This window comes from Pipra filicauda, unplaced genomic scaffold, assembly GCF_003945595.2.
Source record: "Pipra filicauda isolate LSUMZ 115617 unplaced genomic scaffold, ASM394559v2 scaffold269_size1075953_pilon, whole genome shotgun sequence".
Lineage (NCBI taxonomy): Eukaryota > Metazoa > Chordata > Aves > Passeriformes > Pipridae > Pipra > Pipra filicauda.
Genome location: NW_024104386.1, coordinates 1,002,622 through 1,014,729, shown reverse-complemented (window position 1 = coordinate 1,014,729; position 12,108 = coordinate 1,002,622). Strand labels below are relative to the sequence as shown.

Genomic DNA, 12,108 nt, shown 5'->3' with positions numbered 1-12,108 from the left:
TTGGGTGCTGGCAGTGCCCCTGTCCAGGTTGGGGGCCCCTCTCTAAGAGGGGCATCAGATCCCAAAACTGAGTGGGTGAAGGCACTTGTTGAGATGAGTTTAATTCCTGCATCCTGAAAATATTAGAGTTTATTTTATTACTTACGTTTGAAACCATAAATACCTTTTGGGATCCATGTTTTTGGTACTGGCTCGTTGGTGTTCCATTCCCACATCCCAAGGACCATGCTGGGCAGTTGTGGCAGCTCCTAAACTCTGGGTTCTCCACAGCTGCTCCTGGTGCTCAGTGTGGAGCTGGGATTGAGGCATCAGACTGGCAAAGCGAAGGATCAGGAGCCTCCCTGCCCAGGGGTTATTTGTGACTTAAGATTCTCCTCCTGGAGGACACTTTCTCCCACCCAGGAGATCTTCCAGGCAGGGAGGTGCTGTTCCCATCTCGGGGGCACACTCAGGTAAAGGAACAGGCCCTGCTCCTGGGTTGCTTCCAGAAATGTCAGAAAGAGGGATTTTATGTAACTGTATATTCACTGTTCTGTCAGACTGGGATAAAACTGGACAGGCTTCAGCTCTTTTCAGCTCTGAGATGCTTTGGGAAACGTGGCAGCACCTCATCCTACATCCCTGCAGGAGGAGGATGGAGAAGGGTGCTGGGGATGGTGTGAGGAGCCACACCAGGGAAAAGCTGGGATAAAACCTGCCCTGGGAGCTCTCCCTGGCTGGGCTGGGGGTCACTTGGAGCCGATGCCAAAAAAAGAACAACCCCCGTAGCACTTTTGCTTCAAAGCTGTTGCTTTGCAGTTGTTGCCTTGTGGGTTTTTGCTGAATCTGGGCTGACACCACTTTTGGGGCAGGAACTGATCATTTTTCCCTGATTTTTTTTTTTTTTTTTTGGTGTCATTTTTCCTGCCTATCCCCCTTTGGCAATAGAAATACCTCTCCAAGGAGAGAATGTGGGTTTGGGATGCACCAAGAGCCTGCTGGGAAGGATGTTGTGCAGGGATACACGAGGGCAGGCAATCCCTAAAGCCCAAACCATCCCCGGGGGAAGCCAGGAAAAGCTGGAGGCACACTCCAGGACAGCTTCAAGCAGCCAAAATTAGCCCAAAGCCCCCACCCTGATGAGCCCACGGTCCAGAGACTTGTCCTTGCTGTGGTTTTTCTTGGCATCTCAGTGCTGTTGCAGGCAGCTCTGATTTCCAGGCTCCCTTCCATGCCAGTGCAGAAAGGCACCGCGGGGCAGAGCCAGCCTGGGAAATAATTGGGCAGCCGGCGTGGAAAATGAGCAGCGAGGGGAGAAAACGGAGCGGGAATAATCCTGATTTTTCCCGCTTGTCCGTCAGTGTCCGGCTCCCTCTGTGCCTGTTCCCAGCACGGAGCGTCCCAGGTGTGGAAGTGTGGTGGGATGGGCTCGTGTTGGTGCTCAGGGATGGTGTGTCACGGGCAGGGCTGTGCCTGCAGTGATCCGAGCGCTGTCCTAGGATTTCCTGGGAGAAAAAACTTCCTGGGGAGGGTGTTCAGCTCTCAGTGGGGTCGGTGCTGCCTGGCCCCGAGTCCAAGGGGCTCCAAGGGTGCAAATTCCCACCTCTTTTGGCAAAACCCCTTTTTTTTCTGCTCTATCCACTCTGATGGAAACCTCTCCTAGGGAATCCTCTGGCGCCTGTGTGGCCTCAAACAGGATCTGAGAGGTTTAATCCAGGGAATTTGGGGTGCCATCACTCTCCCTGGGGTCGCAGTGGAGCCACAGGGTGAGACCTGCTGGTGCTTCCTGATCAGTCACAGTGCAAAATCCTCTGGCATCATCCCAGAGCGGATGAGGAGCGATGGAACCTGTGGGAGCAGAGGGAGGTGGGCTTGGAATGGCTTTCCCAAGATGAGGAATCCAGCCATGGTGGATTGTGGGCTTTTTTTTTTTTTTAAGGGGCCTGCAGCTGGGATGGGCCTTGTGCCGGGTGGTGTGACCTGTGCCAGAGCTCCAGGAGCCTTTGGATGATCCTCTGGGACGTGGGGTGTGACTCCCAGGGATGGACCTGTGCAGGGCTGAGGGTTGGACTCCGTGATCCTTGTGGGTTCTTCCCACTCAGCACAGCCTGTGCCATGCCGGGTGTCCTGATGCCCTCTGTGCTTTCCCCCAGGACAGGGAGGGGACATCCACGTGCCAGCTGCTGCCACCTCGCCCTGAGACGCCGCCAGCACCGACAACAGGTAGGTCCCACAATCCCACACAGCCCATCACCCTCCAGGGGGATCCCTGATCCACCTGGGACTCAAACAGCCCCGTGCCAGCACCCCTTGTCCAGGAGCTCCTCCAGGGCTTTTCCCTGACGGCCTTGCTGCTGGGAAGGACGTTGTGTGGAAGGATGGAGTTTCCTCTCCAGCACAGGGCGCTGGGGAGAATCCCGATGCCCTGGATGCTCCAGGGTGCTTGTAGGGTGCTCCATGAGGGTCAGAGCCGCCCTGGCAGCCGGACCAGGCCGTGCCAGCCTTGTATTTGGGTCAGCCACATCGACTGGACGTGCAACTGTGTCATCCCTGGAGAGCGTGGGATGCCGATCCATAATCCCGGCCGGCTCCGGGTGGGGTGACACGCACGGCCAAGCCCCGGCACCCACGCCCTGCTCCAGGTTTATCCACTCCCAGCCCCCAAAACTGGGGAATCCAGCGCAGCCTCAGCTTTTCCCAACAACAGCAGCTTGTCCCGGACGTGACTCCGGCCCTGCAAACACCAGGAGCCATCTGCAATTCCGATTGTACCAGCTGCCACCGCAGGACGACTGGAACAACCGGATGCTTGTGAAATCAGGGATGCATCCCCCCCTCCTGGTGCCTGACTTCTCTCTGTCCGGGCACAGAAAGAGGGAGCAACAGGATGTTTTCCTGGATTTTACTCTCCCCATCTCCGGAGACATGGGGAGGGGATATAAAGAAGGGAGGCAGGAAAGGCAAAATTCCAGTATCCAGCTGGAGCTTGGAAAATATATATATATTAATTTCCACATAGAGGGGGTTACTTCAGTGATTCTTTTTAATGAATAAGACCCCTGGTGCCAAAGGGCACAGGGAAGGGCAGGGTGACTGTCCCCCCACAGCACCCACGTCCTCAGCCCAGCACTAATTTTGCAGATATTCCCTGAAGGATCAGGGGCTGCTGCTCCTGTTTGCATCAAGGAAGTTTTGATGGAATATAAAGCGCCTGTGTGGTGGCAATCCAGCCCTAGGGATGTCCCTGGCTCCCCAGTGTGAAGCCAGCAGGGAGGTGATGGGGGGAAAAACTCCTCCAAAAGTTTTCCCAGTCCCCCCAGTTACACCAGCAATGTGCTGATGTGGATGTACCGGGTATAGGATGAGGAAAAGAGGGTGGCTTATCATTTTTCCTGGTTGGAAGTGCAGGATACTCGAGCTGCATCCCTCGTTCTGAACACAGTGGTGGTCCTGTGATGCCTCCTGGAGAGAGAAAATGACACCCCAGCTCAGGTGCAGAGGGGGAACTGGTGGGATCCCAAACCAGTGGGATAATGTCCCTGCCTGGAGCACATCCATGGGGTGGGAGTGCCTGTCAGACAGTTCCCCTGAGGAGGAGGGTGATCTCACCTGGTCCATCGATTCCATATCCCATTGGAATTATTGCAGTGGCTTGACCTGGAGACCCAGAGAGCCAGAACTTCCACAGTCATCCCAGCCTCAGACCTGGGAACATCCCTTCTGCTCCCTCCTCCCAGTGCTCCCTGCACCTCTGCCCACATTCCCAGGAGCAGCCTGGCTCCATCACAGCAGCATTCCCACATTTAATCTGCCTTTATAGATATAATTTTTATGTAATACTCCATGTTTTATGCCCTCCCAAGTACAGGTGCTGCTTCTCCTTGGGGCCATCCCGCTCCTGTGGTGGCATCTCTGGGCTCATGGCTGGGTTTATTGCTGAAATCCAACCTCATTCCCCTTGGCCTGTAGGGAAAAAAATGTCACCAGTCTTCTTGCAGTAGCTCCTGGTGTTTCCAAAGACAGGCAGGGTCTTCACTTGTGCCTTCTCATCTCCTTGGCTGCTACAGATGGGCCCTGGGGGCCACTGAGAACATTTTGGTTTTGTTTTCTTGCCACCTTCCCATTTAATAACTTATCAAAAAGGTCTCCCTGCTCATCACCAGCCTGACCAGACCCAGCTCACCTGCCCTCCAGCCTGGAGAAGCTGTGGCTGCCCCATCCCTGGAAGTGTCCAAGGCCAGGTTGGACGGGGCTTGGAGCAACCTGGGCTAGTGGGAGGTGTCCCTGCCCATGGCAGGGGGTTGGAATGAGATGGTCTTTAAGGTCCCTTCCAACCCAAACCATTCCATGATTCTGTGATCTCAGTGGACACCTCCAGACCCTCTCCAGCTCCTCCGTGTGCTCCTCCCATGGATGCAGCTCCAGATGCAAAGTCCCTGGAAGGATCCCAGCAAAATACCACTGGGAGCTGTTAACACCCCTCCTCAACCCCATCCTCCCACCACCTCTGTACCCCTGATGTATTTGATCCAAGATCCCATTTCCTTCCTCCGTTGGAGGACCCTCACCCCGGGCAGCAGCGTGGCGGCGTTGGCAAGGGAAAACCGGGATCCCTCCTGCCCTGGGAGGAAAACAAAAGGAAAACAAAGCCTCCTGCTCCTCTCCAGCGACAGGAGGAAGCCTTTTAGGAGCTCTCAGAGGAGCAGAAGCTTCACCCTGTGCCATCACACATAGGAGCTGCAGCTCCAGGGGGGACAATGGTGCCATTGAGCAGGACACTGAAACGCTGCCGTATTGTGCCTGGCAGAGAGATTCCCGGGAATAATCGCCTCCTCCTTGGCTTTGTTGCAGGGCTGTGCTGGTCCTGCTGCAGGGCTTTTTCCCCACGGAGGTCTCCGGTTATGTGGTGAAGACCCTCGGCCCAGAGGCACCTTTTTTCCTGGCTGGGAAAGGTATGGCTGGAATTGTCATTCCCAAGCGGGATGGGACCCTGGGGGTGGCACTGGGGGGGAGAAATTGGGGATTTGGGAGCAAAAGGATGCTCTGCTCCTCATCCCGGGGGGGCCTTGTCACTCCTTCCTTGATCCTTATAATATATCGTATATATTATATCGTATATATATTATATTGTCTATCTATTATACTGTGTATATATTATATTGTATATATTATATTGTATATATATTATATTGTCTATTATAGTGTCTATCTATTATATTGTGTATCTATTGTGTATCTATTATACTGTGTATATATTATATTGTATATATATTATATTGCATATACATTATATTGAACATACATTACATTGAATATATATTATATTGCATATATATTTTTAGATATCATTTTTTTAGATATCATATTTTTTAGAGACCCTATTTTTTAGATATCCCATAAAAAGTCAACGTCGAGAGCCATGAAAATGATCTTATTTCTTTTTATACAGAACCTTTTGCATTAAATATGAGCTTAAGCCACAGAAACCCGGCTCTTCTTAGGGGTCTGGACAAACCCTGAAAATTCAGAGCCAGGGTTTTGCCTGGGACTATTTTAAACAGGGCTGAATGAGACTTTGCTCTGGGTCTGATACAAAGCAGGGCTGAGATTTTTTTAGGAGCATGTTTAAGGTTGTTTTCGAGCTGGGCACCTCCAAAAAGCATCTCCCTACACGTTTTCTGGTGAGAGTGTTTTCCTTACCCCAAAATCTGCTTGAAATCCTGGGATATGGGCTGAGCTTTGGGCTTGTGAGTGTGTCAAGGGCTGCAGCAGCTGCATGAGCAAGTGGTGTGGTGATGTCTCCCTTCTCCCTCCTCCTCCTCTATCCCTGGAGCATCCTATGAGCTGATTTCCTCTTGAAAATTCCTTCTGGGAACACATATCCCCCCCCCGCACGGTCAGCCAGGTTGTTTCCCAGCTTCTTCCTTGCCTAAAGCAGCTGGAGAGCAGAAACCCACTTGAAAAAAATGAAATAAGAGCCTGAAAACTTGGCTTCCCCATCCCAGGAGAAGAGGACATCTCTCAAAAATCCTTTTAAACCAGGAAAAAACAACTTATTTTGAGCAGTTTCATATGGTGGGAGCCGCTTAAGACACGCTGAGGGTCATGTAGGATTAGGAGGTTGGAGAACCACGAGATTTTTGGAGGTTTAGAGTCTTCTTCATGCTGGATTTGCCAAGAGTTAGGATTTTCTTGAAGTGCAGTGAGTAAAACTCCTCTGGTTTGGACCCCTGGAAGCCAAATCTCGCCTCTCAACCCGGGGCCTTTAAGGAAAACGTCAATTTTTGTGAGATCAGCCATAAAATCATCTGAGTTGGCAACGGGGAGGAACAGCCAGTGATGTGCCAGAGGTTGTTGCCTCTGGATGGGGGAAGTTATTTAATCCCTGGGTTCAAGTGAGGGGCAACATCCCCCCCCCCCCTGCAACCAGAGACCTGCACAGGGGGGGAAAAAATCCCTCTGGCAGGGAGCAGGAAGGGCTGGGAGAGGAGGGAAATGTCCCCTCTGTCCCCTGCCAGCTGTTTTCCCTTCCAGCTGTTACCCACAGAGCCCAGCAGTGCTTCCAGCTGTTCCCCCCTTCCCTGCAAAACAGGGCTGGGAAGGGAAAAGAGGGATGAAGAGGAGCTGGGATGGTGCTGGCAAGGAGCCTCTTGTTAAATACCAGTTAAATATTTTTAGTATTTAACTAAAGATATTTAACTGTAAAGTAAAACCAAAAAGTTTTGGCTCTGCTTCGGGTGTGAAAATTGGGGGGGGGGGGGGGGGGAACAGGTTTTTGGGTGGTGCTGGGGTCTGTCACTGCAGCTGTGAGGACAGGGTGGGTTTGCAGCCGATTTTCTGCTCGGCTTCAGTGCTGTTGGAAGAGAAAGGCAAAGAAATTCCAAACAAGAAGGAAGCATTTCTTATCCTGCTGCAGCACCTCCGCTTCCCTGCTCCGAGGAGCTCTTCCTGCTATTTTTAGCCCTAAACCTTTGGACTATTTGAATTATTTGATTTTTTTCTTTTCTTTTCCATAAGCACTGGCTCTGGAAATATTCACCACATTCCCTTTTTCTTTTTTTTTTAATGGGATTTTTTTTTTTTTTTGGGGGGGGGTGCTTGGAAGGAAATTCAGGAAATAAAAGGAAATTAAGGAATCCTTGGCGTCCGGGGGTTTGCAGTGTCAGATCCAGAGGAGCTTTCCCGGCTCGGGAAGCCTCCCTACTGGAGGTCTCCACGTCACCATCTCCAGGCTGGATCAGCGGGAAGAGCCCGAAGGGTTCAAAGGGGTGTGGGAGGGAGGAGAAGCGTCGGGAGCTCTGCCCGCGGCACCGGGCAGGGACAGGGATCCACAGCCAGCCAGGATGGGACGTTTTTGGGAAGGACTGAGCCCGGAGATTCTCTGTATGTTACTTTTCAGTTTGTTTTATTTCGTTCCCCCCCCTTCCCCGCTTTATTTAGCTGATGAGTTTTTTAGCTTGGCTGATTCCCAGCGCTCCACAGATCCCCTCCCTCTGCTTCAACCCCGCTCTGCTCCCACCCTGCTCCTCATTTTCTGCCCTTTTCCCGTCGTTTTGGGTGGGAAATGTGCTCGTTTTGACTTGACATTCGTGTCCTGCCTTTCCTGCCGGTGGTGAGAGCCTCAACATCCCTATTTGGCAGCAGTTTGTGCTCTTGGTGGGTGTAAATCATCCCCCGGCACCCAGGGCACTGCAAATCCAGCTCCTGGGGGTTTGGGATTAAGCTGCCGGTGGTTTAGCTTTTTCCCTGTGGAAAAAGGAAGGAATTCTTGGCTGGGAGGGTGGGGAGGCCCTGGCACAGGTTGCCCAGAGAAACTGTGGCTGCCTCTGGATCCCTGGAAGTGTCCAAGGCCTGGCTGGAGCAACCTGGGCTGGTGGAAGGTGTCCCTGCCCATGGCAAGGGGTTGGAATGAGATGATCCTAATGGTCTTTTCCAACCCAAACCATCCTGTGAAACCCCTCTGTGCTCTGGGACCTCCTGGCCTCTCCCTGCCCCAAACCTCCTTCCCCTCTCAGACCACCAGAGGTGGGGAGAGGAAGATACTTCAGGGTCTGGTTTTCCTGCTGGTCCTGAGTTACACTTTTGAGATCTCTGCAAGTCTTTGGGTCTGCATCCTGCTTCCTTTGGGATCAGCAGCTTAGATCCCTTTGCTCCTGCATCACAAGGTCTTTAAGGGGACTCTGGACACAGGAGCTCATCCCAGCAGAAGATGTGGATTTGCAGCTGCTGCCTCTAACCCACGGACAACAGGTCCACTGATCTTCTCTGTGAGGTGCTTTTGGATTGTTTTTAAAACAGATTTTCCACGCTTTTCATCCCCACATCCAAAAACACCTCGCAAAGGATGTGCTCCCTCCTGTCAGCCGGGGAAACCGAGGCACGGGGAGCATCACCACCAGTGGGAGCTGCACCTGCTCCTTGGTGGCCTCCTCTTCTCGGCCAACCAGCCCTTCCTTGAGGGAAAACTCTCCTCTTGGCTACTGAACGCCCAGGATGTTCTTCTGGAGTGGGATCTCCAACTTGCATCCCCCATCCACACCTCAAAGTCCTGAGAAGAGCTTCATGTGGAGATGCTGCTGCGTTTTTGTCACCTTTATTCATCCCATCCTTTTTAAATCTCTGAGATCTTCCTTGGGGTTAATGAGTGACCCTGAGCTACGTCCCTTCTACCTCCAGACCTCTGCAAACTTGGGTGCAACCAGCATTTGTCCAAAGGGTTTTCAGGAAAGGGGAGCTGGAAGGAGCTCCTGAGCCCTCCTTGGTCATGCCTGAGCAGGCATTTCTCTCTCCCCTGCTGGAAGCTCCATCTCCTCCCATCCCAAAACACCCTTCCCATCTATCCCAAGCACAGGAGCTTGGCTTAATTAATTAATTTGAGCTGTGCTTAATGGGAGAGTGTCGTGTCCTCTCCTGGTGGGAGGCTGAGTAAACAACCCCATATCCCAACCTGAGGGACACAAAGAGTCTTAGAAGGCTACAAACATCATCTCCTTTCCCCCAAATTACCTTGGAATGCCACAGGAGGGCAATCTGTCCTGTGTCCAAAGCCTCCTTAGGAAGCTGGAGGAAGGAAATCCATCCTAACCCAGCTCCAGTGAGTCACTGGCGGGTGGGAAGGGGAGAAAGGGGGATGAGGCTGATGAGGAATCTGAGCCTTGTGCTCCTCCCGCGAGCTCTGAGAGCTATTTCTGAGACAATCCTTGGGTCTTGTCCAAGACCAAAATACCAGGAGACTTTTTTTATCAGTGTGTGTAAGAAGGAAACCCCTCCTTGCCCAGCAATCCACTGTGGAGGTGGAGCGGTATTCCTGCAGGTCCCAGCGCTGCCCAGGACTCTCCTCTCCTGTAATTCAGGGCTTCTTTGGAATTCTTCCACCCAGTGTTCATCCAACCAGCCCAGGGGTCATTTTTAAGGCTGCACAGCTCCCTTTGACCTGATTTGTTTCTTGGAAGTCGTGGTGAGCAACCATGTAAATCCACGTGGTTCCTGCTCCTCGGTGCCAGGAAAAGGGAAAATAAGGGAGCTTGTGTGGGATTTCTGCACATCATCGCTGCAACCTGGGGCTGCAGAAACAGAAGACGGGGAAAATGGAAGGAAAATCAGGAGCCCCATCCTATAAATGAATATAAATTGCTATTCCACCTCTAACTTTGCTGGAGCAGTTTGTTTCTCTCCCTGCCTCGACCTTTTTTTTTGGAGCTGTGGGTTGTCCCCTCATTGCTCTGGCTGCACCCTCAGGAGGTGGGGATCCCCTGTCCCAGCCTCAGGTGTGCCCTGAGCTGTCCCTAAGGAGTGAGGTGACTTCACAAGGACGAGCCAAGCCCTCGAGCAGGTCAGCAGAGCTCCTCCAAGAGCTGCACACCCTCCTCCGTGTTCTGACTTTTCGCTTCTTTTCCATCCTCCTGGGGAGGGCGGCAGCTTTTCCCAGTGGATGTGGAAATGTGGGAGATGCTGAGCAAGGTGGGGATCTCAGGGCTGAGATCCCTTCAGCAGAGGCTGAAGGCACCTCAGGTCAGGGAGCAAGGCCAGCTCTGATGTTGCATGGAGCTGCCTGGAGTCCTGTCCAGCCGTGTTGTCTCCAAGGTGAAGATCCCACCAGCTCCCTGTGCCACTGTTTGTCTGGGAGACTTATTTCATATCCACTTGAATTTTTTCCTGGCTGCATCTTGTCCTTTCCTGGTGTGTTTTTGAGCTGTGTGCTGAGAACCCCCAACACACCCCCCACCTCTCCACTGCTCCCCCCGAGGGGGACTGGCCCCAAGCTCGGTCCCATCACCCCAATCATTAATGACACTCAACAGCCTCATCCCTGGGAGATGCCACCACCAGCTGGGAGCAGTGGGGGTGACAGGGTGGCACCTCTGCAGGGGGCAGGGTGGTCACAAGAGCCTCTTTTCTGGGTGGATTGACACAGATCACCCCCGTTTCCTCAGAGATAAGGTCCATTTCGACAGAGCAAGGATGGAGGGATCTTGGCATCTCCCAAAGATGTTATTTCTGGCCCTTTTTAATTCCCTCCTGAACACGAGTTGGGCCTGGAGCTGAACCAGTGTCTGCCTTGTGTGAGGGGCCTTTCAAGCACAGGGTGGAGGCCAGTGAGGCAACGAGCCACTGATGGCACATGCGAGCCCACCAGCGGGATGTACGTGGACAAAACCATGGGAAAACAGCCCAGAAATGTGGTTTATCCCCCACTGTGGCCAAACCACCTGGGGTGAGGCATCACTTCCAGCTCCAGCCCAGCCTTGAGCAACTTTGGGTGCTTAAATCCCTCCTCTGGATCAACACGGAGTTAATCCAACGCACGACCCCAAACAACGGGTTCCAGCCCCAGAGAACACCCTGCCATGCATCCGGAAGCCTCTGCTTCGGAAACCTGAAGCCGGTTCAAAGATCAGCCCCAGCCAAATTCCTCCAGGCACGTTTTTATCGACCCTTTTCTTTTTTTTTTTCCTGCCGGGGACAATGGGTTCGCTCAGTGCTCTGCCCAGCCCTTTCCTCTGCACTCCCAGACAGAAACAGTTAACCAGGTTCGCTAAGGAATGAATGTCCTGGTTTCCTTTCCAGGGCAGGCAGCTCCCCCTGCCTCCCCCCTGCCCCGGGGAGGAGCCGCTCTCCAGTGACATGATGCAAGAGCAGGCGATGTCTCCCCGGCTCTGGCTGTGTTTTCGCTGACCCCGTGGCCTGTGCGAGCACTGCCAGGTCGCCCCGGGGCCTTTGTGCAGCACGAGAGCAGCCCTTTTGCTCTCCTCTGGTGATGGGTGGGACGCGGGAGCACCTCGTGGCTCCCGGGGGGATGCTGAGCCAGCCCCGGCTCTGGAGAGTTCCGAGTCAGAACAGATCAAGGCTGATAAAAAGGATGAGACGCTGGAGGAGGGGAGGAGAGGGGGGGAAAGATGATGCCACGGGCATCGCAAAGCAACCCCTCCTGTGGAAACAGCCTCATTTGGAGAGCCGTGGCTTCTCCTGGGGGTTGTGGTTGGATCTCCCGGGAAAGGGGAGAGCGCCAGGGCCGGGGCCCTGTGCTGACCTCAGCCCCCAGGGGCTGTGTGAGGGACACTCCACGCTGGGTTTGGTAGGTGTTTAGGGGTCATCCCAGATGTCACAACCCATTAGCTGTGCCGGGGCTCCGGGGAGAGCCGCTGGATCGTGTGATGCTCCAGCTGCCGGAGCAGCCGGCCGGGAGGAGCCGCTCCCGCCGCCGCTTCTCCAAGGGCACTGGAGGGAGCCTGCCTGGCAGTGGGGCTGTGTTGCATGCTTGGTTTGGCTTGGCTTGGTGGGAGGTGGTGGCTCTCGGGCTGCAGAATTCCCAGACAAAGCGTTTTCCGTGCGGCGGGGCCGGAGGGAGACGGGTGAGATCAGCGGCGGCTCCCGCGCCTGCTTGGATGGAGCCGGAGGTGCGCCGAGCGTGGATGTGGCACGGAGTGAGGAACGCTGGGGTGGTGGAGAGTGAGGCAGCCCACGGCTCTGTCTGGGGCGTGGAGACCCGCCTGGCATCCCGGTGGGAGCGGAGAGGTGAGGAGCTCCAGCTGGAGAGCAAAGCTCTCCCGACACCCCCGGCGTGGGGAGAGGGACCGTGTGTCACCGCGATTTTGGGAGAGCAGGGGGACTGCTGTGCCCTCTGCTTCG

General features: G+C 53.9%; 1 protein-coding gene across 2 annotated transcripts in view; it reads left to right on the top strand.

Moving 5' to 3' along the window:
* GJC2 (gap junction protein gamma 2) overlaps window positions 1–12,108 on the top strand; it is a 37,538-nt gene that overhangs the window by 385 nt on the left and 25,045 nt on the right. Inside the window, exons 2-3 of one of the 2 annotated variants that reach the window (XM_027743362.2) lie at window positions 2,133–2,202; window positions 4,831–4,931. The gene's annotated coding sequence lies outside the window, so the exon portion shown is untranslated. Of the gene's footprint in view, window positions 1–2,132; window positions 2,203–4,830; window positions 4,932–7,345; window positions 7,363–12,108 lie in introns of those variants that run through there. The other variant, XM_027743363.2, reaches the window with a different exon arrangement.